At 47.0% G+C, this 24931-nt stretch overlaps 2 protein-coding genes across 4 annotated transcripts in view; both read left to right on the forward strand.

Moving 5' to 3' along the window:
- Positions 1-24931, forward strand: part of LOC128703114 (UDP-glucosyltransferase 2-like) — a 238842-nt gene that overhangs the window by 54522 nt on the left and 159389 nt on the right. The window lies entirely within an intron of this gene.
- LOC128703249 (UDP-glycosyltransferase UGT5) overlaps positions 17289-24931 on the forward strand; it is a 146334-nt gene continuing 138691 nt past the window's right edge. The window contains exon 1 of one of the 3 annotated variants that reach the window (XM_070103503.1): positions 17289-17588. The gene's annotated coding sequence lies outside the window, so the exon portion shown is untranslated. The remainder of the gene's footprint in view (positions 17589-24931) is intronic. The other 2 variants (XM_070103504.1, XM_070103506.1) reach the window with 2 other exon arrangements.

Here is a 24931-nt window from a genome sequence, read left to right on the forward strand (position 1 = left end):
ATTATTATTATTATTATTGTTATTATTATTGTTATTTTATTATTATTATTATTATTATTATTATTATTATTATTATTATTATTATTATTATTATTATTGTCATTATTATTATTATTATTATTATTATTATTATTATTATTATTATTATTATTATTGTCATTATTATTATTATTATTATTATTATTATTATTATTATTATTATTATTATTATTATTATTGTCATTATTATTATTATTATTATTATTATTATTATTATTATTATTATTGTCATTATTATTATTATTATTATTATTATTATTATTATTATTATTATTATTATTATTATTATTATTATTGTCATTATTATTATTATTATTATTATTATTATTATTATTATTATTATTATTATTATTATTATTATTGTCATTATTATTATTATTATTATTATTATTATTATTATTATTATTATTATTATTATTATTATTATTATTATTATTATTATTATTATTATTATTATTATTATTATTATTATTATTATTATTATTAACGCATCGGCCGTCTCCCACCAAAGCAGAGTGGTCCGAAAAATAAAAACTTTGATTATCATTTACTCCATTACCGTCTTGCCAGAGGCGCACTTACACTTCAGTTATAAAACTGCGACATTAACACCCATCCTTCAGAGTGTAGACACTGTACTTCCCATGTCCAGGACTCAGGTCTGGGCTGCTGGTTTCCCTGAATCTCATCATAAACGTTACCTTTCTTACTCCAACAGCACGTCAAGTCCTAAAAACCATTTCTCTTCATTCACTCCTAATATGCTCATGCATGCTTGCTGGAAGTCAAAGCCCCTCACACACAAAACCTCCTTTACCCTCTCCCTCCAACCTTTTCTAGGCCAACCTCTACCCCGCCTTCCATCCAGTACTGATTTATTTACTCTTGAAGTCATTCTATTGTGTTTCTCCCTCTCTGCATGCCAGAACCTCCTCAACAATCCCTCTTCAGCCCTTTGGAAAATAGTTTTAGTAATCCCACACCTCCTCCTAATTTTGAAACTACAAATTCTCTTCATTATATTCACACCACACATTGCCCTCAGACATAATATCTCCACTGCCTCCAGCCTTCTCCTTGTTGCAACATTCACCACCCATATTCCACACCCTTATGAGAGAGTTGGTATAACTATAATCTCAGACATTCCCCTCTTTGCTTCCATGGACACAGTTCTTTGTCTACTCAGACTCCTAAGTAAATCACTCTTCTTTTTTACTTCATAAATTCTATGATTCACCTAATCTTTCAAAGAATCATCTGCTGACAAGTCCACTCCTAAGTATCTGAATACATTCACCTTCTCCATACTTCCTCCCTCCCTTCAATCTGATATCCAGTCTTTCTTTACCTTATTTCTTTTTGTTATCCTCATCACCTTACTCTTTCCTTTATTTACTTTTAATTTTCTTCTTTTACTTACCTTACCAAACTTATCCACCAACCTCTGCAACTTCTTTTCAGAATCTTTCAAAACCACAGTGTCATCAGCAAAAAGCTTCTGTGACAACTCACACTTTGTGTTAGATTCTTTATCTTTTAAGCCCACACCTCTTACCAAGAGCTTGCATTCACTTCTCTTACAAACCTATTTATAAATACATTGAACTACCATGGTGATATCATACATCCTTGTCTAAGGCCTACTTATACTGGGAAATAATTTCCCTCTCTCCTACATCTCTAGCCTGAGCCTCACTATCCTCATAAAAACTCTTCACTGCTTTCAGTAACCTTCCTCCTGTTCCATACAATTGCAACATCTGCAACATCGCCCCCTTATCCACCCTGTCATATGCCTTTTCCAAATCCATAAATGCCACACAAATCTTTTTACCCTTATCTAAATACACACCTGCCATTCCATATCCAATTTTTCTTTATCTAAATCATTTGGTACTCTCATCACCTTACTCTTTTCCATGTTCACTTTCAACTTTCTACCTCTAAACACACTCCCAAATTCGTCCACTAACCTTTGCAATTTTTCTTTAGAATCTCCCATAAGCACAGTATCATCAGCAAAAAGTAACTGTGTCACTTCCCATTTTGTATTTGATTCCCCATAATTTAATCCCACCCCACTCCCGAACACCCTAGCATTTACTTCTTTTACAACCCCATCTATAAATATATTAAACAACCATGGTGACATTACACATCCCTGTCTAAGACCTACTTTTACCGGGAAGTAGTCTCCCTCTCTTCTACACACCCTAACCTGAGCCTCACTATCCTCATAAAAACTCTTTAACAGCATTTAGTAACTTACCACCTATTCCATATACCTGCAACATCTGCCACATTGCTTCCCTGTCCACGCTATCATATGCCTTTTCTAAATCCATAAATGCAATGAAAACTTCCCTACCTTTACCTAAATACTGCTCACATATATGCTTCAATGTAAACACTTGATCTACACATCCCCTACCCACTCTGAAACCTCCTTGCTCATCCGCAATTCTACATTCTGTCTTACCTCTAATTCTTTCAATAATAACCCTACCATACACTTTTCCTGGTATACTCAGTAATCTTATTCCTCTATAATTTTTACACTCTCATTTTTCCCCTTTCCCTTTATATAAAGGGATTATACATGCTCTCCGCCAATCCCTAGGTACCTTCCCCTCTTTCATACATTTATTAAACAAAAATACGAACCACTGCAACACTATGTCTGCCCATGCTTTTAACATTTCTGTCATGATCCAGTCAGTTCCAGTTGCTTTACCCCCTTTCATTCTATGTAATGCCTTACGCACCTCTCCCACACTCATATCCTGCTCTTCTTCACTCCTAAAAGATGATATACCTCCCTGGCCAGTGCTTGAAATTACCGCCTCCCTTTCTTCGTCGACATTTAAAAGTTCCTCAAAGTATTCTCGCCATCTACCCAAAACCTCCATCTCCCCATCTACTAACTCCCCAACTCTGTTTTTAACTGACAAATCCATTTGTTCCCAAGGCATTCTTAACTTGTTTAATTCACTCCAAATTTTCATTAAAATTTCTTGATAGCACCTTTCCCACCCATCATCCCTTTGCACTCTCTCACCCCTCTCTTCACCTTTCTTTTACTCTCCATATACTCTACTCTTCTTATAACACTTCTGCTTTGTAAATACATCTCATAAGCTACCTTTTTCTCTTTTATCACACCCTATACTTCATCATTCCACCAATCACTCCTCTTTCCTCCTGCCCCCACCCTCCTGTAACCACAGACTTCTGCCCCACATCCTAATACTGCATTTTTAAAGCTATTCCAACCCTCTTCAACCCCCCCACTACTCATACCTACACCAGCCCACCTTTCTGCCAATAATTGCTTATATTTCACCCGAAATTCCTCCTACCTTAGTTTATACACTTTCACCTCTCTCTTACTTGTTGTTGCCATTTTCCTCTTTTCTTTGCCTTTTCCTCTTTTCCCATCTATCTCTTACTCTAGCTGTAGCTACGACTAGATAATGATCCGATATATCAGTTGCCCCTCTATAAACATGTACATCCTGGAGCCTACCCATCAACCTTTTATCCACCAATACATAATCTAACAAACTACTTTCATTACATGCTACATCATACCTTGCATATTTATTTATCCTCTTTTTCATAAAACATGTATTACTTATTACCAAACCTCTTTCTACACATAGCTCAATTAAAGGCTCCCCATTTTCAATTACCCCTGGCACCCCAAATTTACCAACTACTCCCTCCACAACATTTTTACTCGCTTTAGCATTAAAATCCCCAACCACAAGTACTCTCACACTTGATTCAAAACTCCCCACGCATTCACTCAACATTTCACAAAATCTCTCTCTTCTACACTTCTCTCTTCTGCAGGTGCATGTACGCTTACTATAACCCACTTCTCACGTCCAACCTTTATTTTACTCCACATAATCCTTGAATTAATATATTTATAGTCCCTCTTTTCCTGCCATAACTTATCCTTCAACATTATTGCTACTCCTTCTTTAGCTCTAACTCTATTAGAAACCCCTGACCTAATCCCATTGATTCCTCTCCACTGAAAATCCCCCACCCCGTTCAGCTTTGTTTCACTTAAAGCCAGGACATCTAGCTTCTTCTCATTCATAACATCCACAATCATGTCTTTCTTATCATTCGCACAACATCCACGCACATTCAGACTTCCCACTTTGACAACTTTCTTCTTATTCTGTTTAGTAATTATTACAGGAAAATGGGTTACTAGCCCGTTGTTCCCGGCATTTTAGTTGACTTTTACAACACACATGGCTTACGGAGGAAAGATTCTTATTCCACTTCCCCATGGATATAAAAGGAAAAGTAATAAGTACAAGAACCAAGATAAAATCAAAGAAAACTCAGATGAATGTGTATAAATAAATGTGTACATGTATGTTTAGCGTGACTTAAGTGTAAGTAGAAGTAGCAAGATGTACCTGTAATATTGCATATTATGAGACAGACAAAAAACACCAGCAATCCTGCCATCATGTAAAACAATTACAGGCTTCCGGTTTACACTCACTTGGCAGGACGGTAGTACCTCCCTTGATGGCTGCTGTCTACCAACCTACTACCTGTTATTATTATTATTATTATTATTATTATTATTATTATTATTATTATTATTATTATTATTATTATTATTATTATTATTATTATTATTATTATTTGTCAGAAAACAGGACAAGTATTTCGTGACACGGGTCATGATCATGTGATGACCCACAGCTGGAGCTTTCGGCCATCTGACCAAGGCCTTCCAATGGCTTACCCAGCACTACTTTAAAAATTAAAGTTATAATTATACCCATATTAGAGATGTCAATCTCTGTATGTATCATGAGAATTTACTTTAAATATATATTTTAGAACTTGCTGTAAAAATTTCACCTGTACCCTTACCAAATCATCCAATGAAGATGTTGTTGGAATTTAAAATAATGAAAAAATTACGTCCTTAACGGTGATTTTTTACTTCTCTGTAGATCTCACAAAATTCTCTGGGTTACTGAACTTGCTGGCTTTGTTATGTCTTATAAATAATTTACTTGTGGTTTCTCATCCTCCAGAAACTTAGTTTATTTAGAAAAACGAAATATGATAAATATACGATATATTTAGTTATAATACACACTTAGAGACACAGCTTCTATAGTATTTACATAGATTTCATACCCAAAGTATTTTAAAAAAATTAAGTGTTTTACTTCTGCCATTGAGAGGAAGAGCACTGTACAGTAATTCCTCACTTAACGTCGTCAATACATTCTTGGTTACTGCAACTTTAACTGAAACAATGTATAATAAAGCCAATTCTACCATAGGCTAATTGATGTAAACATAAGGGGTGCACAGTGCTTTAAATAAAGGAATAAATGTGTGCAAAGTCTAACTTTTAAAGGCTACCTCCTGGCACCATGCTCCTCAACAACAAATAATAACAAATATGGCGGCTGGTCGAGCACTTTCACTTTCGTACCACATCGTTTAATGTACATTTGTATCATTTTCGTATACTTGACGAATATTTAGTTTGCAGTAATTCATATTCATTGTATTCATTCGATTTTTTCTGATCAACGTTATAACGAAACGACGTTCAGTGAGGATTTACTGTAAAATGCAAACACATGGGTGGGTGACTGAAAGTGGATGATTCCTTTATCAGGAGAAAGTTACCTATTTATAAATTATTTTCACCAAGAGGAAAGACTTTTGATCTGAGGAATGAGAGTGAGAGCCTCAAGGACACCTTAACCCAAGGAAACTGATGTGGAGATTGTGATTGCGTGGAGATTGTGCTTGCATGGAGATTGTGATAGTGTGGAGATTGTGGCTGTATCGAGATGGTGGTGGCTGTGGAGGCGAAGGTGGTTAGTAGAGGCATGGTTGGTTAGTGGAGGCGGGGGTGGTTAGTGGAGGCGGGGGTGGTTAGTGGAGGTGTTTGGTGGACGCAGGGGGAGTTAGTGGAGGCGGGGGTGCTTGGTGCTTGTTGAGGTGGGCAGGGTTTGTTGAGGTGGGCATGGTTTGTTGAGGGTGGCATGGTTTCTTGAGGTTGGCATTGTTTGTTGAAGTGGCCATGGTTTGAGGAGGTGGGCATGGTTTGTTGAGGTGGGCATGGTTTGTTGAGGTGGGCATGGTTTGTTGAGGTGGGCATGGTTTGTTGAGGTGGGCATGGTTTGTAGAGGGTGGCATGGTTTCTTGAGGTTGGCATTGTTTGTTGAAGTGGCCATGGTTTGTTGAGGTGGGCATGGTTTGTTGAGGTGGGCATGGTTTCTTGAGGTGGGAATTGTTTGTTGAGGGGGCATGGGTTGCTGAGGCGAGCATGGTTTGTTGAGGTGGACATGGTTTGTTGAGGTGGGCATGGTTTGTTAAGGTGGTAATTGTTTGTTGAGGAGGGCTTGGTTTGTTGAGGAGGGAATTGTTTGCTGAGGTGGGCATGGTTTGTTGAAGTGGGCATGGTTTGTTGAGGTGGACATGGTTTCTTGGGGTGGGAATTGTTTGTTGAGGTGGGCATGGCTTGTTGATGTGGGCATGATTTGTTGAGGGTGGCATGGTTTCTTGAGGTTGGCATTGTTTGTTGAGGTGGCCATGGTTTGTTGAGGTGGGCATGGTTTGTTGAGGTGAGCACGGCTTGTTAAGGTGGCCTTTGTTTGTTGAGGTGGGCATGGTTTGTTGAGGTGGGCATGGTTTCTTGAGGTAGGAATTGTTTGTTGAGGTGGGCATGGTTTGTTGATGGGGGCATGGTTTGTTGAGGCGGGCATGGTTTGTTGAGGTGGGCACGGTTTGTTGAGGCGGGCATGGTTTGTTGAAGGGGGCATGGTTTGTTGAGGTGGGCATGGTTTGTTGAGGTGGGCATGCTTAGTCGGAGTGGGCATGATTTGTTGAGGAGGGCCTTGTTTGCTGAGGTGGGCATAGTTTGTTGAGGGGGTCATGGCTGGTTGAGGTGGGCAAAGTTTGTTGAGCTGGGCATGGTTTGTTGAAGAGGACATTTTTTGTTGATTTTGTGGAAGTAGAGATACCAAGTTTATATCTTGATAATCACCCTGATAGTCACCTCACTACTCCAGTAGGGTGATCACCCTGATAGTCACCTCACTACTCCAGTAGGGTGATCACCCTGATAGTCACCTCACTACTCCAGTAGGGGGATCACCTGATAGTCACCTCACTACTCCGGATAGTCACCTCACTACTCCAGTAGTGTGATCACCCTGATAGTCACCTCACTACTCCAGTAGGGTGATCACCCTGATAGTCACCTCACTACTCCAGTAGGGGGATCACCTGATAGTCACCTCACTACTCCAGTAGGGTGATCACCTGATAGTCACCTCACTACTCCAGTAGGGTGATCACCTGATAGTCACCTCACTACTCCAGTAGGGTGATCACCTGATAGTCACCTCACTACTCCAGTAGGGTGATCACCCTGATAGTCACCTCACTACTCCAGTAGGGTTATCACCCTGATAGTCACCTCACTACTCCAGTAGGGTGATCACCTGATAGTCACCTCACTACTCCAGTAGGGTGATCACTCTGATAGTCACCTCACTACACCATTGGGGTGATCACCTGATAGTCACCTCACTACTCCAGTAGGGTGATCACCCTGATAGTCACCTCACTACAGCAATGGGGCGATCACCTGATAGTCACCTCACTACTCCAGTAGGGTGATCACCCTGATAGTCACTTCACTACTCCAGTAGGGTGATCACCCTGATAGTCACCTCACCACTCCAGTAGGGTAATCACCCTGATAGTCACCTCACCACTCCAGTAGGGTGATCACCTGATAGTCACCTTTCTACTCCAGTAGGGTGATCACCTGATAGTCTCCTTACTACTCCAGTAGGGTGATCACCCTGATAGTCACCTCACCACTCCAGTAGGCTGATCACCTGATAGTCACCTTTCTACTCCAGTAGGGTGATCACCTGATAGTCTCCTTACTACTCCAGTAGGGTAATCACCCTGATTGTCACCTCACCACTCCAGTAGGGTGATCACCTGATAGTCACCTTTCTACTCCAGTAGGGTGATCACCTGATAGTCACCTCACTACTCCAGTAGGGTGATCACCTGATAGTCTCCTTACTACTCCAGTAGGGTGATCACCCTGATAGTCACCTCGCTACTCCAGAGGGGTGATCACCTGATAGTCACCTCACTACTCCAGTAGGGTTATCACCCTGATAATCACTTCGCTACTTCAGTAGGGTGATCACCCTGATAATCACTTCGCTACTTCAGTAGGGTGATCACCTTGATAATCACTTCGCTACTTCAGTAGGGTGTTCACCCTGATAGTCACCTCACTACAACACTGGGGTGATCACCCTGATAGACTTCTTACTACTCTAGTAGGGTAATCACCCTGATAGACTTCTCACTACTCCAGTAGGGTGATCACCCTGATAGACTTCTCACTACTCCTGTAGGGTGATCACCCTGATAGACTTCTAACTACACTAGTAGTGTGATCACCCTGATAGACTTATCACTACTCCAGTAGGGTGACCACCCTGATAGACTTCTCACTATTCCAGTAGGGTGATCACCCTGATAGACTTCTCACTGCCCCAGTAGGGTGATCACCCTGTTAGTCTTCTCACTACTATAGTAGGGTGATCACCCTGATAGACTTCTCACTACTCCAGTAGGGTGATCACCCTGATAGTCACCTCACTACTCCAGTAGGGTGATCACACTGATAGTCACCTCACTACTCCAGTAGGGTGATCACCTGATAGTCACCTCACTACTCCAGTAGGGTGTTCACCTGATAGTCTCCTCACTACTCCCGTAGGGTGTTCACCTGATAGTCACCTCACTACTCCAGTAGGGTGATCACCTGATAGTCACCTCACTACTCCATTTGGGTGATCACCTGATAGTCACCTCACTACTCCAGTAGGGTGATCACCTGATAGTCACCTCACTACTCCAGTAGGGTGATCACCTGATAGTCACCAGCCTACTCCAGTAGGGTGATCACCTGATAGTCACCTCACTACTCCAGTAGGGTGATCACCCTGATAGCCACCTCACTACTCCATTTGGGTGATCACCTGATAGTCACCTCACTACTCCAGCAGGGTGATCACCTGATAGTCACCTCACTACTCCAGTAGGGTGATCACCCTGATAGCCACCTCACTACTCCATTTGGGTGATCACCTGATAGTCACCTCACTACTCCAGTAGTGTGATCACCCTGATAGACTTTTCACTACTCCAGTAGGGTGATCACCCTGATAGACTTCTCACTGCCCCAGTAGGGTGATCACCCTGTTAGTCACCTCACTACTTCAGTTGGGTGATCACCCTGATAGTCACCTCACTACTCCAGTAGGGTGATCACCCTGATAGTCACCTCACTACTCCAGTGGGGTGATCACCCTGATAGTCACCTCACTACTCCTGTGGGGTGATCACCCTGATAGTCACCTCACTACTCCAGTGGGGTGATCACCCTGATAGTCACCTCACAACTCCTGTGGGGTGATCACCCTGATAGTCACCTCACTACTCCAGTGGGGTGATCACCCTGATAGTCACCTCACTACTCCTATGGGGTGATCACCCTGATAGTCACCTCACTACTCTAGTAGGGTGATCACCCTGATAATAACTTCGCTACTTCAGTAGGGTGATCACCCTGATAATCACTTCGCTACTTCAGTAGGGTGATCACCCTGATACTCACCTCACTACTCCAGTAGGGTGATCACCCTGATACTCACCTCACTACTCCAGTAGGGTGATCACCCTGATAGTCACCTCACTACTCCAGTGGGGTGATCACCCTGATAATCACTTCGCTGCTTCAGTAGGGTGATCACCCTGATAATCACTTAACTACTTCAGTAGGGTGATCACCCTGATACTCACCTCACTACTCCAGTAGGGTGATCACCCTGATACTCACCTCACTACTCCAGTAGGGTGATCACCCTGATAATCAATTCACTACTCCAGTAGGGTGATCACCCTGATAATCACTTCACTACACCAGTAGGGTGATCACCCTGATAGACTTCTTACTACTCTAGTAGGGCAATCACCCTGATAGACTTCTCACTGCCCCAGTAGGGTGATCACCCTGTTAGTCTTCTCACTACTATAGTAGGGTGATCACCCTGATAGACTTCTCACTACTCCAGTAGGGTGATCACCCTGATAGACTTCTCACTGCCCCAGTAGGGTGATCACCCTGTTAGTCCTCTCACTACGATAGTAGGGTGATCACCCTGATAGACTTCTCACTACTCCAGTAGGGTGATCACCCTGATAGATTTCTCACTGCCCCAGTAGGGTGATCACCCTATTAGTCCTCTCACTACTATAGTAGGGTGATCACCCTGATAGACTTCCCACTACTTCAGTAGGGTGATCACCCTGATAGACTTCTCACTGCCCCAGTTGGGTGATCACCCTGTTAGTCCTCTCACTACTATAGTTGGGTGATCACCCTGATACTCACCTCACTACTCCAGTAGTGTGATCACCCTGATACTCACCTCACTACTCCAGTAGGGTGATCACCCTTATACTCACCTCACTACTCCAGTAGGGTGATCACCCTTATACTCACCTCACTACTCCAGTAGTGTGATCACCCTGATACTCACCTCACTACTCCAGTAGGGTGATCACCCTTATACTCACCTCACTACTCCAGTAGGGTGATCACCCTGATACTCACCTCACTACTCCAGTAGGGTGATCACCCTGATACTCACCTCACTACTCCAGTAGGGTGATCACCCTGATACTCACCTCACTACTCCAGTAGGGTGATCACCCTGATACTCACCTCACTACTCCAGTAGGGTGATCACCCTGATAGTCACCTCACTACTCTACTAGGAAGGCTGTCAAGCGTGGGAAGGCGTCATAAAGATATCTTTGAGCTTACACTCCTCATGTGGTTGTCTAAAATACATGTTTGTCAGCTTAGTTACGGAAAACTTTCCGGTCCTTGGACCTGAATGGTGGGCTGTAGGGCAAATTTCCGCGCGCGCTCACCGAAAAATCGAAAAATTATGGAAATTGAGTTATATATACCGAAAAATAGCTTAACTCTTTGGCAGCACAATGGTACCAGAATCTTTGTGCTACGACGTTTCTACAAGAAATTATAGTCATTTATATGAGGTATGGTGACGGTGATGTGGGTAGCGAGTCTGCTCTCAACCCATATATTTTTTGGATTTTTTTCTTTGTTTTTTATCGCTTTTTCTTGCATTATTCTTTCTAATATAATAACTGACTATTTGGCATTATATAAAAGTAGGAGGAGCTTATCCGTAGACTTAGAGACAACCTGGAACTAGATGGGAATGTTCGGCAGTGTTCCTGCTCCAGAGAGAGCCAGGAGAAATTACTTCATTGTTACGCTTATATTTCAACTCTACGGCTTATTTGTCTATCAGAATTGATCTAGTATGATATAATAAACACTATAAATAACATACAAACATGTTATATACTCTAGACTGAATAAAATAGGCCAAAATATGGCGAGAGATTATCAGGAATATTTCGATATTATTGAGCTACTCCTCTCCATGTCGTATTCTTTGGTCTCTGAGTAAGAGAAAACGGTGTTTTTAAGAGGATAACTACACTAGAACATCAGTTTACTAAGGAATACACCCAAACAAACGCGATTTTCGCGAATTTTTTTTTTTTTTTTTTTGAGACGGGGGCCGGCCGGCGCTCCCGGCCGATATCTCGCAAGTAACTTATTCACCTAAAGTCCATAATTCTTCCTTTATTACTTAATTAAATGGAATAATATTCACAGAAATTGTAGAATAATGATTTCTCTAATTTCCAATAAGAAATTTTTGGAAATATTCCAAATACTTTGGGAGCTATGTGGGAGTAAAGGGCAGATTTTTTTGCAATATTCCAGGAACTAACAAACTTTATTTTTTTGTGAAATAAGGATAAGTTATTTAGAGAAAAGGTCATAGGGAAAATTAGTATTTGCATTGTTCTCCCGGCACCAAGTGTCCAAACAACCTTACGTAGTCCCATATAAGAATAAATTTGGGTACAAGGGCGTTTTCAGTAAATCAGTCTTTTCTCAGTTGTTGTTTGAGGTATATTTTTGATAAATATTTTCAAGAAAGAGTGAAAACACTTTGTCTTGTGCACCAAAACTGGAGAAAATCGGACGGTAAACAAAAGAGTTACAAATTTTGCCCGACGGTCCCCTTAATCAATGGCTTCAAATTCACGAATATGAGAAGAGACATATGATATATAGGATCATGATAGCATAGTCGTAGTATTGCAATTAATAATAATAATAATAATAATAATAATAATAATAATAATAATAATAATAATAATAATAATAATAATAATATCTTTATTTACTACAAGTACGGGTACATGGTATACAGGCCTCGCTGACATCAGTGACATACTACTATACAGAAAGTCCCTTTTTATGCTGAGCATTTCCCGCAAATTAGGTCAGTTTCGTCCCAGGATGCGACCCACTCCAGTCGATTAACACCCAGGTACCCATTATGAACTGATGGGTGAACATGGACAGCAGGTGTCTTATGGAAACACGTCCCTAATGTTTTCCAGCTGTACCGGAGAAGATTCGAACCCCGGACCTCAGTGTGTGAGCTACGGAACACCATGTAGTGTGGCGTGAGGGATGAGAACAGAAAAAGGATTTAAATATTATACCACCCAAGTGAGTCCACCAGTATGAGGCAAACATGTTACGCTTCCTACAAATGCTGCGGTATATATTCTGAGGCCGAGAGTCTCCGATAACCACGACCTGACTCACGAAATCGTAATGACATGATTGCAAACAAACCATACCACGGACGGGGTTAGAACCCGCAATCAGAGAGTCTCAAAACTCCAGACCGTCGCGTTAGCCACTGGACCAGCTAGCCACAATTACCTCCTCGGGATTTTGTCAATCTAGATAATCTACGTGTTAATTTTACCTCTTTACATATAAGAAAAACTGTTACATTCAAGGCTTTGGGATGGCAATGGGCGGCTCTCTCAGTGTTGTGCTTCCCAACCTTATGAAGAGGTTGGCAAGCCCAGCACTGACAAATTCATCTCTCTCATTCCCAACACCACTTTCTAGCTAAAATACGTTGACGACATATTTGTTTTCTATCCCAGACGCTTTAACATCCAGGCGTTCCTCAACGAGTAATAATGGTTAAAATTACCGGCGAAATGTTAGGTAAATGGACACAGATGCAACTAATATGACATTTAATTACGACAACGTTTCATTCTCCAGGAGCTGTGTTAAGCCGTTATGCCTTAACACAGCTCCTGGAGAGCGAGAAAGATCCACAATAATATGTCACATTAGTTGCATTTGTGACCTCCACAAGATCTTTTACACTTTTATTCACACCAAGACACCCGCACTGTAAGAGGTGCCCTTATTAGCTTCTTCTTGACAGCTCTTCGCATCTCCAGCCCTTGAAGAATTGAGACACTTGTGCAACACATGGGAATCTTTATAGAAGAAACGTTTCGCCACACAGTGGCTTCATCAGTCTAATACAAAGTAGAAATGGGTAAGGAGAGGAGGAGTTCGGGGTAATCAGTCCCTCAACCTGGAATCGATGTGTTCAGTCCATCACTCTTGTAAGAAGTGCAGCATAGGGCCAGAGAGGTGGCTTATATACTGCAGTCAGATGAGGTGAAGCAGGAGGAGGCGGGATCACAGTGGGACCTGCCACTTGTGTAAGTAGGTCGTCGTCCAAAGGTTGGGCAAGCGTTGAAGTCTTTGTACCAAGATCCCATGATGTTGCAGTGTCTGACAGATGTGGTGAATGGTTTTGAAAACCGACAAGTTGAAGAATTGAGACACCACATCTATCAGACACTGCAACATCATCGGATCTTGGTACAAAGACTTCAACGCTTGCCCAACCTTTGGACGACGACCTACTTACACAAGTGGCAGGTCCCACTGTGATCCCGCCTCCTCCTGCTTCACCTCATCTGACTGCAGTATATAAGCCACCTCTCTGGCCCTAAGCTGCACTTCTTACAAGAGTGATGGACTGAACACATCGATTCCAGGTTGAGGGACTGATTACCTCGAACTCCTCTTCTCCTTACCCATTTCTAATTTGTATTGGACTGATGAAGCCACTGTGTGGCGAAACGTTTCTTCAATAAAGATTCCCATGTGTTGCACAAGTGTCTCAATTCTTCAACTTGTCGGTTTTCAAAACCATTCACCACATCTCCAGCCCTTGTTTCCTTCAAGAGTAATGTACCTACATAAGACAAGCATCCACACATCTTCAGTTTCCATCTTTCTTCATCCGGGATTGCACAAGCTATCCTTAATAAATCCTTCGTGTAACAGTGCTCTAAGCAGTTCATAGTGCTCCCATGTGGTGATGTTGCCATGAATACTCGCCAGGTACTTGCTAGAAACAATATCAATGTTTCCACCTCACTATGAAACGTAGTCCTACACCTCTAAGTTCCGCAGGGAAAGTTGACAGCATCCCCTGCGAATACTGTCCCAAGAAACTTGTAGGTAAAAGAGGTCGAAATCTCTTGGTCCGCCTGAACGAACATCGAAACTCCAGCAACAGAAACGACTCAAGGTATGCCTTTGTCCTCCATAGGGACCCTACGGGACATTTGATGACTTGTGATGAGGCACAACTCGTCCTCATGGAACAATATCTTAGACGCCAACGATGTCTGGAAGCCTCGCTAATCGCCGTCACCGACACCATAGAACATAATACTGGATGACTCAAGAAATCGTAATGACACGATTGCAAATAAACCATACACCCGGCCGGGATTGAACCCGCGGTCATAGAGTCTCAAAACTCCAGCCCGTCGCGTTAGCCACTAGACCAGCTAGCCACAATAAGATTCATCCAACTAGGTATATTTCTACACCATAGGAAAGTTAGCACAGGCACCTCTGTGACCACAAATGCAAGTTTTTACAGACGAATCTCCAGCTAGCGTGGCCGTGACGAACTCTAGCTCAAGTCCCTTCACTGCCGTCAACATGACTCAAGAAATCGTAATGACACGATTGCAAATAAACCATACCCCCGGCCGGGATTGAACCCGCGGTCATAGAGTCTCAAAACTCCAGCCCGTCGCGTTAGCCACTAGACCAGCTAGCCACAATAAGATTCATCCAACTAGGTATATTTCTACACCATAGGAAAGTAAGCACAGGCACCTCTGTGACCACAAATGGTATGGTTTATTTGCAATCGTGTCATTACGATTTCTTGAGTCATGTTGACGGCAGTGAAGGGACTTGAGCTAGAGTTCGTCACGGCCACGCTAGCTGGAGATTCGTCTGTAAAAACTTGCATTTGTGGTCACAGAGGTGCCTGTGCTAACCTTCCTATGGTGTAGAAATATACCTAGTTGGATGAATCTTATTGTGGCTAGCTGGTCTAGTGGCTAACGCGACGGTCTGGAGTTTTGAGACTCTATGACCGCGGGTTCAATCCCGGCCGGGGGTGTGGTTTATAATACTGGATGTTACAAAATTTCAAAAACATTAGAATATACGATACTAAACCAAGCAAAACACCACCTAACTAACAACACAAGAGTCACATTGTCTACCTGACCTCATCTAAGGTTAGAACGTCACTCACTCCCCTCTTTCAGCCACGGTGCCCCGTGGCATGGTGGCTGAAGCTCTCGCTTCACACGGCGAGTGTTTGGGTTCGATTCCCGGAAATGATAGAAATATTGGACGTGTTTCTTTACACTGGTTGTCTATGTTTATCATCAATAAAATGGGAACCTGGGTATTAGTCGACTGGTGTGGGTGGCATCCTGGGGCAAAATTGACCTAATTTGCGGGAAATGTTCAGCATAACAAGCGACTTTCTATGCAGTAGTATGTCACTGATGTCAGCTATATCTTGTACATGACTATTATAGTTATTATTATTGCTGTTGTTATATGTACTATTAGTTTCAAACTGTATGTTGGAAGTGATCAAGGTCTTAGTGTTTGCTCAAGTATCTTTTTAAACCAGAAATGTATCTATGTCAAAAAAGAAGACGTAAAAATATATTACTATGGTCGTTTTTGCCTGCTTGACTGATACTGCCAAATAATCGCCTCTCCATGCAAAATATTCCGACAGATGAATGTGTTATTATTTTATGTAAAACATTTTAAATTAAATAGTTGCGCAACTATCATTCTTGACCATGTATAAATATTTTGTTTGAAATCAGTAATTACTGTCCTCTAAATTATCTAACATACAAGAATGTTAAAACATTTTCATATAGAGAAGATAAGATAAGATTTCGTTCGGATTTTTAACATATACAATTAGATCAATATTGCTTTGTAATTATGTGTACGGGATGTTTGACTCGTAGGAGCCCCGAGTTATTATTTACTACACACTCTCTAGCAAGACGTAGAATTAGGGGGGATATGATTGAGGTGTATAAATGGAAGACAGGAATATATAAAGGGGATGTAAATAGTGTGCTGAAATTATCTAGCCTAGACAGGACTCGCAGCAATGGTTTTAAACTGGAAAAATTCAGATTCAGGAAGGATATAGGAAAGTACTGGTTTGGTAATAGAGTTGTGGATGAGTGGAACAAACTCCCGAGTACAGTTATTGAGGCTAAAACGTTGTGTAGTTTTAAAAATAGGTTAGATAAATACATGAGTGGGTGTCGGCGGGTGTGAGTTGGACCTGACTAGTTGGTGCTACTAGGTCAGATGCCGTGCTCCTTCCTTAAGTGGAGGTGACCTGACTGGGTGGGCCATTGGTCTAAGCCGGGGATGACATGGACGTGCCCCGCATGGGCCAGTAGGCCTGCTGCAGTGTTCCTTCTTTCTTATGTTCTTATGTAATGTATAAATAAAGTCGTTGCAACTACCGGAGTACCAACTCGGGGCTTCCTACCAGTGAAACACCTGAAGCTTTCTCCTTAGTCAGGTTATTCAGGTATCCACATATACAGTTACATAGATTATCATACACAGCAGCATATTTACACAGAACCTGGCATAACCCCCCAAAAAAGTCTGACAAAGTGACTTATTTCCACTGTGAGTCCTGGACACAGTGAGGATAGTGAGGTTACTCATCGTCAGATAGTGAGGTTACTCATAGTAAGATAGTGACTTGGAGCGGTACCAGATATAACCTCACTGATAACCTCACTGCCTTGACCACTTCTCACCAGTTACTGCTTTCATATTACTACCAGTTTATATTACGTGTTGAGCACTGTAGTTAATCTCCACAAATTACTTACATAAGTTACTTTTTGGTGAGAATAAATAAGTGGTTCTAAAGTGAATATTATATGCGATGATTACTAAAAAAATAATCTATAAAAAAAAGTGAATAGAAGCCAAGACACCGGTGAAAAAACTGGGCCAGCGAGCAATACACTTTCTCTGCAGCGGATTTTCACTGGTAAACACAATACTCGTGTAGGACTTACATGCTTGCATCTACACAACACCAGGCGACGTGAGTATTCCTTTCCCATAGTGTGGATCGTATGCTGTGTTATATCGGTGGTGGTGGTGGCGGTGGAATGGTGTGGTGGTGGTGGTGGAGTAACGGTGGTAGTAGAGATGGTGGCAGAGTGGTGGTAGTGTAGGTGGTGGTGGCAGTGGTGGTAGTAGTGGTAGTGGCGGTGGTCGGTAGTGTGTAGTGGTAGCGGTGGTGCGGTGGTGGTGGTGAAGTAACAGTGGGAGTGGTGGTGGCGGTGGTGGTGGAGTGACGGTGGTAGAATGGCGGTGGTGGTGGTGGTGGTGGTGGTGGTGGTGGCGGTGGTGGTGGTGGTAATGGTGGTGGTGGCGGTGGTGGTGGTGGTGGTGGTGGTGGTGGTGGTGGTGGTGGTGGTGGTGGTGGTGGTAGTGGCGGTGGTCGTGGTGGTGGTGGTGGTGGCGGTGGCGGCGGGAGGTAACAGTGGTGGTGGCCAGTGGTAGTGGTGGTGGTGGTGGTGGTGGTGGTGGTGGTGGCGGTGGTGGTGGTGGTGGCAGGCCCGGTGGTGGTAGTGGTAGGTGGTGAGGCAGCGGTGGTGGTGGTAGTGGTGGCAGTGGTCGTGGTGGTGGTGGTGGCAGCAGTGGTGGTGGTGGGAGTAACAGTGGTAGTGGCGGTGGTGGTGGTATGGTGGCGAGTGGTGGTGGTAATGGTGGAGTGGCGGTGGTGGTGGTGGTGGTGGCGGTGGTCGTGGTGGTGGTGGTGGGTGGCGGAGCGGCGGTGGGAGTGGCGGTGGTGGTGGCAGGTGGTGGTGGTGGTGGTAGTGGTGGTGGTGGCAGGTGGTGGTGGTGGTGGTGGTGGTGGTGGCAGGCGGTGGTAGGTGGTAGTGGTGGTGGCGGTGGTAGTGGTGGTGGCGGTGGCGGTGGCAGGTGGTAGGGAGTGGCAGTGGTGGTGGCGGTGGTGGTGGTGGGAGTGGCGGTGGTGGTGGTGGCGGTGGTGGTGGTGGTGGGAGGGGTGGTGGTGGTGGTGGTGGTGGCGGTGGTGGTGGTGGTGGCGGTGGTGGTGGTGGTGGCGGTGGTGGTGGTGGTGGTGGTGGTGGTGGTGGGAGGCCAGTGGCGGTGGTGGTGGTGGTGGTGCCTGGTGGTGGTGAGTGGTGGTGGTGGTGGTGGTGGTGGTGGTGGTGGTGGTGGTGACAGTGGTGGTGGTGGTAGAGTGGTGGTGGTGGCAGAGTGAGTGGCGAGTAATGGTGGTGGTGGGAGTGGCCGGCGGTGGTGGTGTGGTGGTGGTAGTGGCAGTGGTGGTGGTGCAGTGGTAGGTAGAGTATAGTGGTGGCGGTGGTAGTGGTGTGGTGGTGGAGCAACGGTGGTAGTAGTGGTGGCAGAGTAGTGGTGCAATGGTTGTGAAGGTAGCGGTGGTGGTAGTGGTGGCAGTGGTGGTATGGTCGTGGTGGTGGTGGTGGCGGTGGTGGTGGTGGCAGGTGGGGTGGTGGTAGGTGGCGGTGGTGGTGGTGGTGGCGGTGGTGGTGGTGGTAATGGTGGTAGGTGGTGGGAGGCAGTGAACAGGTGGTGGTGGTGGTGGTACTAGTGGTGGTGGTAGTAGTGGCGTGGTGGTGGTAGTAACAGTGGTGGTGGTATAGAAGTAGTGGTTGTGGAGTAAGTAGGGAGTGGCAGTGGTGAGGTAGTGGTAGTGTGGTGCAGCAGGTAATGGTGGTGGTGTGGTGGTGGTGGCAGTAGTAATGGTGGCGGTGGTGGTAGAGTAGTGGTGGTGGCGGTGGTGGTGGTGGTAGTGGAGCAACTGGTGGTGGTGTATGGTGGCAGAGTGGTGGTGGCAATGGTTGTGGTGGGAGTGGTAGGTGGTAGTGGACGGTGGTGGTATTGGTCGTGGTAGGTAGTGGTGGCAGTGGTAGTGGTCATGGTGGTGGCGGTGGTGCGGTGGTGGTAGTGTAAAGTGGCAGTGGTAGTGGCAGTGGTGCTAGTGGTAGTAGTAGTATAGTGGTCAGTGGTAGAAGTAGTAGTGGTAATGTTGGAGTAACAGTGTGAGAATGGTAGCGGTATTAGTGGTAGTGGTAGATATAGTGGCAGTAGGTATGGCAGCAGGTGGTGGTGGTGGTGATGGTTGATGCAGGTGGTGGGAATGGTGGCGGTGGTGGTGGTGGTGGCGGTGGTGGTGGTGCAGTGGTGTAGTGGTGGTGGCGGTGGTGGTGGCGGTGGCGGTGGTGGTGGTGGTGGTGGTGGTGGTGGTGGAGGGGCGGTGGCGGTGGTGGTGGTGGTGGTGCTGGTGGTGGTGGTGGTGGTGGTGGTGGTGGTGGTGGTGGTGGTGGCAGGTGGTGGTGGTGGTGGTGGTAGTGACGGTGGTGGTGGTGGTAGAGGGGTGGTGGTGGTGGATGAGTGAGTGGCGGTGGTAATGGTAGTGGTGGTAGTGGTGGCAGCGGTAATGGTGGTGGTGATTGGTGGTGGTGGCGTGGTGGTGGTGGCAGTGGTGGTGGGAGTGGTGGAGGTGGCAGTGGAGTGGTAGGTGGTGGAGAGGCAGTGGTAGTGGTGGTGGCAGAGTGGTGGTGCAATGGTTGTGTGGCAGTGGTGGTGGTAGTGCAGTGGTGGTGTGTCGTGGTGGTGGTTGTGGCAGTGGTGGTGGTCGTGGTGGTGCGGTGGTGGCGGTGGTGGTGAGTAAAGTGGCAGGTGGTGGTGGCGTGGTGCTGGTGGTGGTGAGTAGTGGTGGCAGTGGTAGAGTGGTGGTGGTGAATGGTTGAGTGACAGGTGGGGATGGGAATGGTGGCCCAGAGTGATGTGGTGGTGGTGGTGGTGGTGGCGGTGGTGTGCAGCAGGTGGTGGTAGAGTAGTATTAGTAGCGGTGGTGGTGGTGGTGGTGGTGGAGATGGCGGTGGTGGTGGTGGTGGTGGCCCAGGGAGTGGTGGAGTGGTGTGGTGGTGGTGGGAGGTGGTGGTGATGGTGGTGGTTGCGGTGGTCGTGGTGGTGGTGGTGGTGGTGGCGGTGGCGGCAGGTAGTGAACAGTGGTGGTGGCGGTGGTGGTGGTGGTGGTGGTGGTGGTGGTGGTGGCAGAGTGGTGGTGGAAGAGCAGTGGTGGTGGTGGTGGTGGTGGTGGCGGTGGTGGTGGTGGCGTGATGAGTGGTGGCGGTGGTGGCAGAGTGGTGGTGGTGGTGTTGGTGGTGGTGGTAGCAGTGGTGGTGGTGGTGCGGTGGTGGTTGTAGGTGGGAGTAACAGGTGGTGGTGGTGGTGGTGGAGGTGGTAGGTAGTGGTGTGGTGGTGGTAGAGCGGTGGTGCAGAGTGGTGAGTGGAGGGTAACAGTGGTGGTGGTGGTGAGTGGTGGCAGTGGCGGTGGTGGAGTGGCAGTGGTGGTGGTGGTGGTGGGAGCAGTGGTGGCGGTGGTGGTGGTGGGAAGTGTGGTGGTGGTGGTGGAGGCGGTGGTGGTGGTGGTGGTGGCAGGTGGCGGTGGTGGGAGGGTGGCAGTGGTGGTGGTGGTGGTGGGAGTGGCAGTGGTGGTGGTGGTGCTGACAGTGGTGGTGGTAGCGATCCGGGTGGTGGTGGTGGTGGTGGTGGTGGTGGTGGTGGCAGTGGCGGTGGTGGGAGTAACAGTGGTGGTGGTGGGAGTAAGAGTGGTGGTAGTGGTGGTGGTAACAGTGGTGTTGAGGTGGTGGTGGTGGTGGTGCAGAACAGTGGTGGGAGTGGTGGTGGTGTAATGGTGGTGGTAGTGACGGTGGTGGTGTGGTAGCAAGCAGTGGTGGTGGTGGTGGTGGTGGTTGAGTGTCGGTGGTGGTAATGGTGGTGGTGGTGGTGGTATTAGAACAGTAATGGTAGGTGTGGTAACAGTGGTGGAGTGGGAGTAACGGTTGTAGTGGTAGTATGTAGCAACAGTGGTGAGTAGTTTTGCAGTGGTGGTAGTATACAGTATAGTAGTAGTGGTGGCAGTGGTGGTGCTGGTGGTGGTGGTAGTAGTAGTAGTGGTAGTGGTGGTAGTGGTGGTAATGGTGTAGTGGTGGAGTGGTATATTGGTAGTAACAGTAGTAGAAGTGGAAGTAGTGGTCGTGGTGTTGGTGGGAGTGTAACAGTGGTGGTGGTGGTAGTGGTAACGGTGGTGAGTGGTGGTGGTGGCGGTGGTGGTGGTGGAGTGGCGGTGGTGGTGATTGGAGTGGTGTGGTGGAATGTGGTGGTGGTGGTGGTGGTGGTGGTGGTGGGAGCGGTGACAGTGGTGGTGGTGCTGGTGGTGGTGGTGGTGGTGGTGGTGGTGGTGGTGGTGGTGTGGTGGTGGTGGTGGCAGGTGGTTGTGTGGGGTGGTAGTGGACAGTGGATGGTGGTGGCGGTGGTGGTGGCGGCAGAGTGGCAGTGGTAGGTGGTGAGTAGTGGTAGGTGGTAGTAGTGGCAGCCAGTGCTAATGGTAGTGGTGGTGGTAGTAGTGGTAGCAGTGCGGTAGTGGTAGTAGGGAGTATGGTAGTGGCAGTGTGGTGGTGTGGTGGAGCAACGGTGGTGGTAGTGGTGGCAGTGGTGGTGCAATGGTTGTAGGTGCAGTGGTAGTGGCGTGGTAGTGGTAGTCGTGGTGGTAGTGGTAGGTGGTCGTGTGGTGCAGTGGTGGCGTGAAAGTGGCAGTGGTAGGTGGCGGTGGTGGTGGTGGTGTGTGGTAGTGGTGTCGGTGGCAGTGGTGGTAGTGGTGGAGTAACGGTGGTAGGTGGTAGCAGCAGAGTAGTGGGGTGGTGATGGTGGTGGTGGCGGTGGTGGTGGTGGTGGTGGTGGCGGTGGTCGTGGTGGTGGTGGTGGTGGTGGCGGTGGTGGCGGTGGGTGGACAGTGGTGGTGAGCGGTGGTGGTAGTGAGTGGCGGTGGTGGCAGTGGTGGTGGTGAGTATCGGTGGTGGTAGTAGAGTGGCGGTGGTGGTGGAGGGTATCGGTGGTGAATGGCAAGTGGTGGTGGTGGTGGTGGTGGTGGTGGAGCGGTGGTGGTGGCGGTGGTGGTGGTGGTGGCGGTGAGTGGTGGTGGTGGTGGAGTAACGGTGGTGAAATGGGAGTGGTGGTGGTGGTGGTGGTGGTGGTGGTAGTATGGCAGTGGGGGTGGCGGCGGCGGTGGTGGCGAGTGGTGGTGGTGGCGGTGGTGGTGGTGGTGGTGGTGGTGGAGTGGCGTGTGTGGTGGTGGTGGTGGTGGCCAGAGTAGTGGTGGTAATGGTGGTGGTGGTGGTGGTGGCAGGTGGTCGTGTTGGTGGTTATGGTGGTGGTGGCGGTGGTGGTGACGGTGGCGGTGGTGGGAGTAACGGTGGTGGTGGTGGCGGTGGTAGGAGTAACGGTAATGTGGTGGTAGTGGTAGCATTGGTGTGGTAGTAGTGGTAGTAACAGTGGCAGGTGTGAGTAACAGTGAAAAGGTAGTGTGACGCAGTGGTAGTAGTAACGGTGTAGTAGTAGGAGTAACAGTAGTAGTGGTAGTGGTTTAAGTAACAGTAGGTAGTGGTGGTAGTGGTAGTAGTGACAATAATGGTGTAAGCAGTAACAGTGGTGGTAGGTAGAGTAACAGTGGTAGTGTGGTGATGCCCAAAGTGGTGGCAATGGTAGTGGCGGTGGTAGTAGCAGTGTGGTAGTAATGGGAGGGTGGCGGTAGTGGTGCTAGTGGTAGTAGTAGTAGTGGTAATAGTGGCAGTAGTAGTAGGTAATAGTAGTGGTAGTAGTAGTAGTGTATGGTAAGGTGATGGTGGTAGCAGTGTTAGTAGTAATGGTAGGTGGGAGTGGCGGTAGTAGTCAGTGTTGATGGAGTAACAGTGGTGGTGGTGGTGGTGGTAGTGGAACAGGTGGTAGTGGTGGTAGTGGTTGTGGCGGTGGTGGTGGTGGTGGCAGCGGTGGTGGTGGTGGTGGTGGTGGTTGTGGTGGTGGTGGTGGTGGGAGGCGGTGACAGTGGTGGTGGTGCTGGTGCTGGTGGTGAGGTGGTGGTGGAGTGGTGGTAGTGGTGGAGCGGTGGTGGTGGTGTGGAACTGGTGGTGGTGGTGGTGGTGGTGGTAGAGGGTGGCGGTGGTAGTAGGTGGTGGTGGTGAGGTGGTGGTGGTGGTGTGGTGGTGGTGGTGGTGGTGGGAGTGGCAGCGGTGTTGTGGTGTGGTATTGGTAGTGGTAGGCAGTGTGGTGGTAGCGGTGGTGGTGGGAGTAGTGGTGGTGGCGGTGGTGGTGGTAGTGGTGGAGCAACAGTGGTGGTAGTGGCAGAGTGGTGGTGGCAATGGTTGTGGTAGCGGTGTGGTGGTGGCAGACGGTGGTGGTGTGGTCGTGAGGTAGTGTGGTAGGTGGCAGTGTGGTAGTCGTGGTAGTGGTAGCGGTGGCAGTGGTGGCAGTGAAGTAAGCAGTGGTAGTGCGGTAATGGTGTAGTGGTGGTGGTGGTAGTGGTGGCGGCGGCGGCTGTGGTAGTGCAGGCGGTAGGTGGTAGAAGTAGTGGTGGTTGCGGTGGTAGGTGGTATTGGTGGTGGAGTGGCAGTGGTGGTAGTGGCAGAGTAGGTGGTAGTAATGGTGGTGGTGGCAGTCCGGTGGTGGTGGTGGTAGTGGTGGTAGTGGCGTGGTCGTGGTAGTGGTGGCGGTGGTGCGGTGGAGTGAGCGGTGGTGGTGGCGGTGGCGGTGGTGGTGGTGGTGGTGGTGGTGGTGGTGGTGGTGGTGGTGGTGGTGGTAGGCGGTGGTGGTGGTAGAGTGGCAGTGGCGGTGGTGGTGGTAGCGGTGGTGGTGGGTACGGTGGTGGGGAGAATGGCGGTGGTGGTGGTGGTGGTGGTGGTGGTGGTGGTGGTGGCGGTGGTGTGGTGGCGGCGGTGGTGGTGAAGTGGTGGTGGTGGCGGTGGTGGTGGTGGAGGTGGTGGTGGTGGTGGAGTATCGGTGGTATGATGGTGGCGGTGGCGGTGGTGGTGGTGGTGGTGGTGGTGGTGGTAGCGGTGGTGGTGGTAAGTGGTATGGCGGTGGAGTGGTGGTGATGGAGTAACGTGGTAGGTGGTGGTGGTGGCAGAGTGGTGTGGTAGGTGGTGGTGGCGGTGGTGGTAATGGTGGCGGTGGTCGTGGTGGTGGTGGTGGTGGTGGTGGTGGCAGGTGGTGGCGGTGGTGGTGGTGGGGTAACGTGGTGGTGGTGGTGATAAGTGTACGGAGTAGTAGAAGTAGTAGTATTAGTATTAACAGTAGTAGAAGTAACAGTACTAGTCGTAGTATTAGTAGAAGTAACAGTAGTAGTAGTAGTAGTAGTAACAGTAGTAGTAGTATCAGTAGTAGTAGTAGTAGTAGTAGTATCAGTAGTAGTAGTAGTAGTAACAGTAGTAGTAGTAGAAGTAACAGTAGTAGTAGTAGTAGTAACAGTAACAGAGGTAGTAGTAGTAACAGTAGTAGTAGTAGAAGTAACAGTAGTAGTGGTAGTAGTAACAGTAGTAGTAGTAGAAGTAA

The sequence above is a fragment of the Cherax quadricarinatus genome, chromosome 85, assembly GCF_038502225.1.
Source record: "Cherax quadricarinatus isolate ZL_2023a chromosome 85, ASM3850222v1, whole genome shotgun sequence".
Taxonomy (NCBI): Eukaryota; Metazoa; Arthropoda; class Malacostraca; order Decapoda; family Parastacidae; genus Cherax; species Cherax quadricarinatus.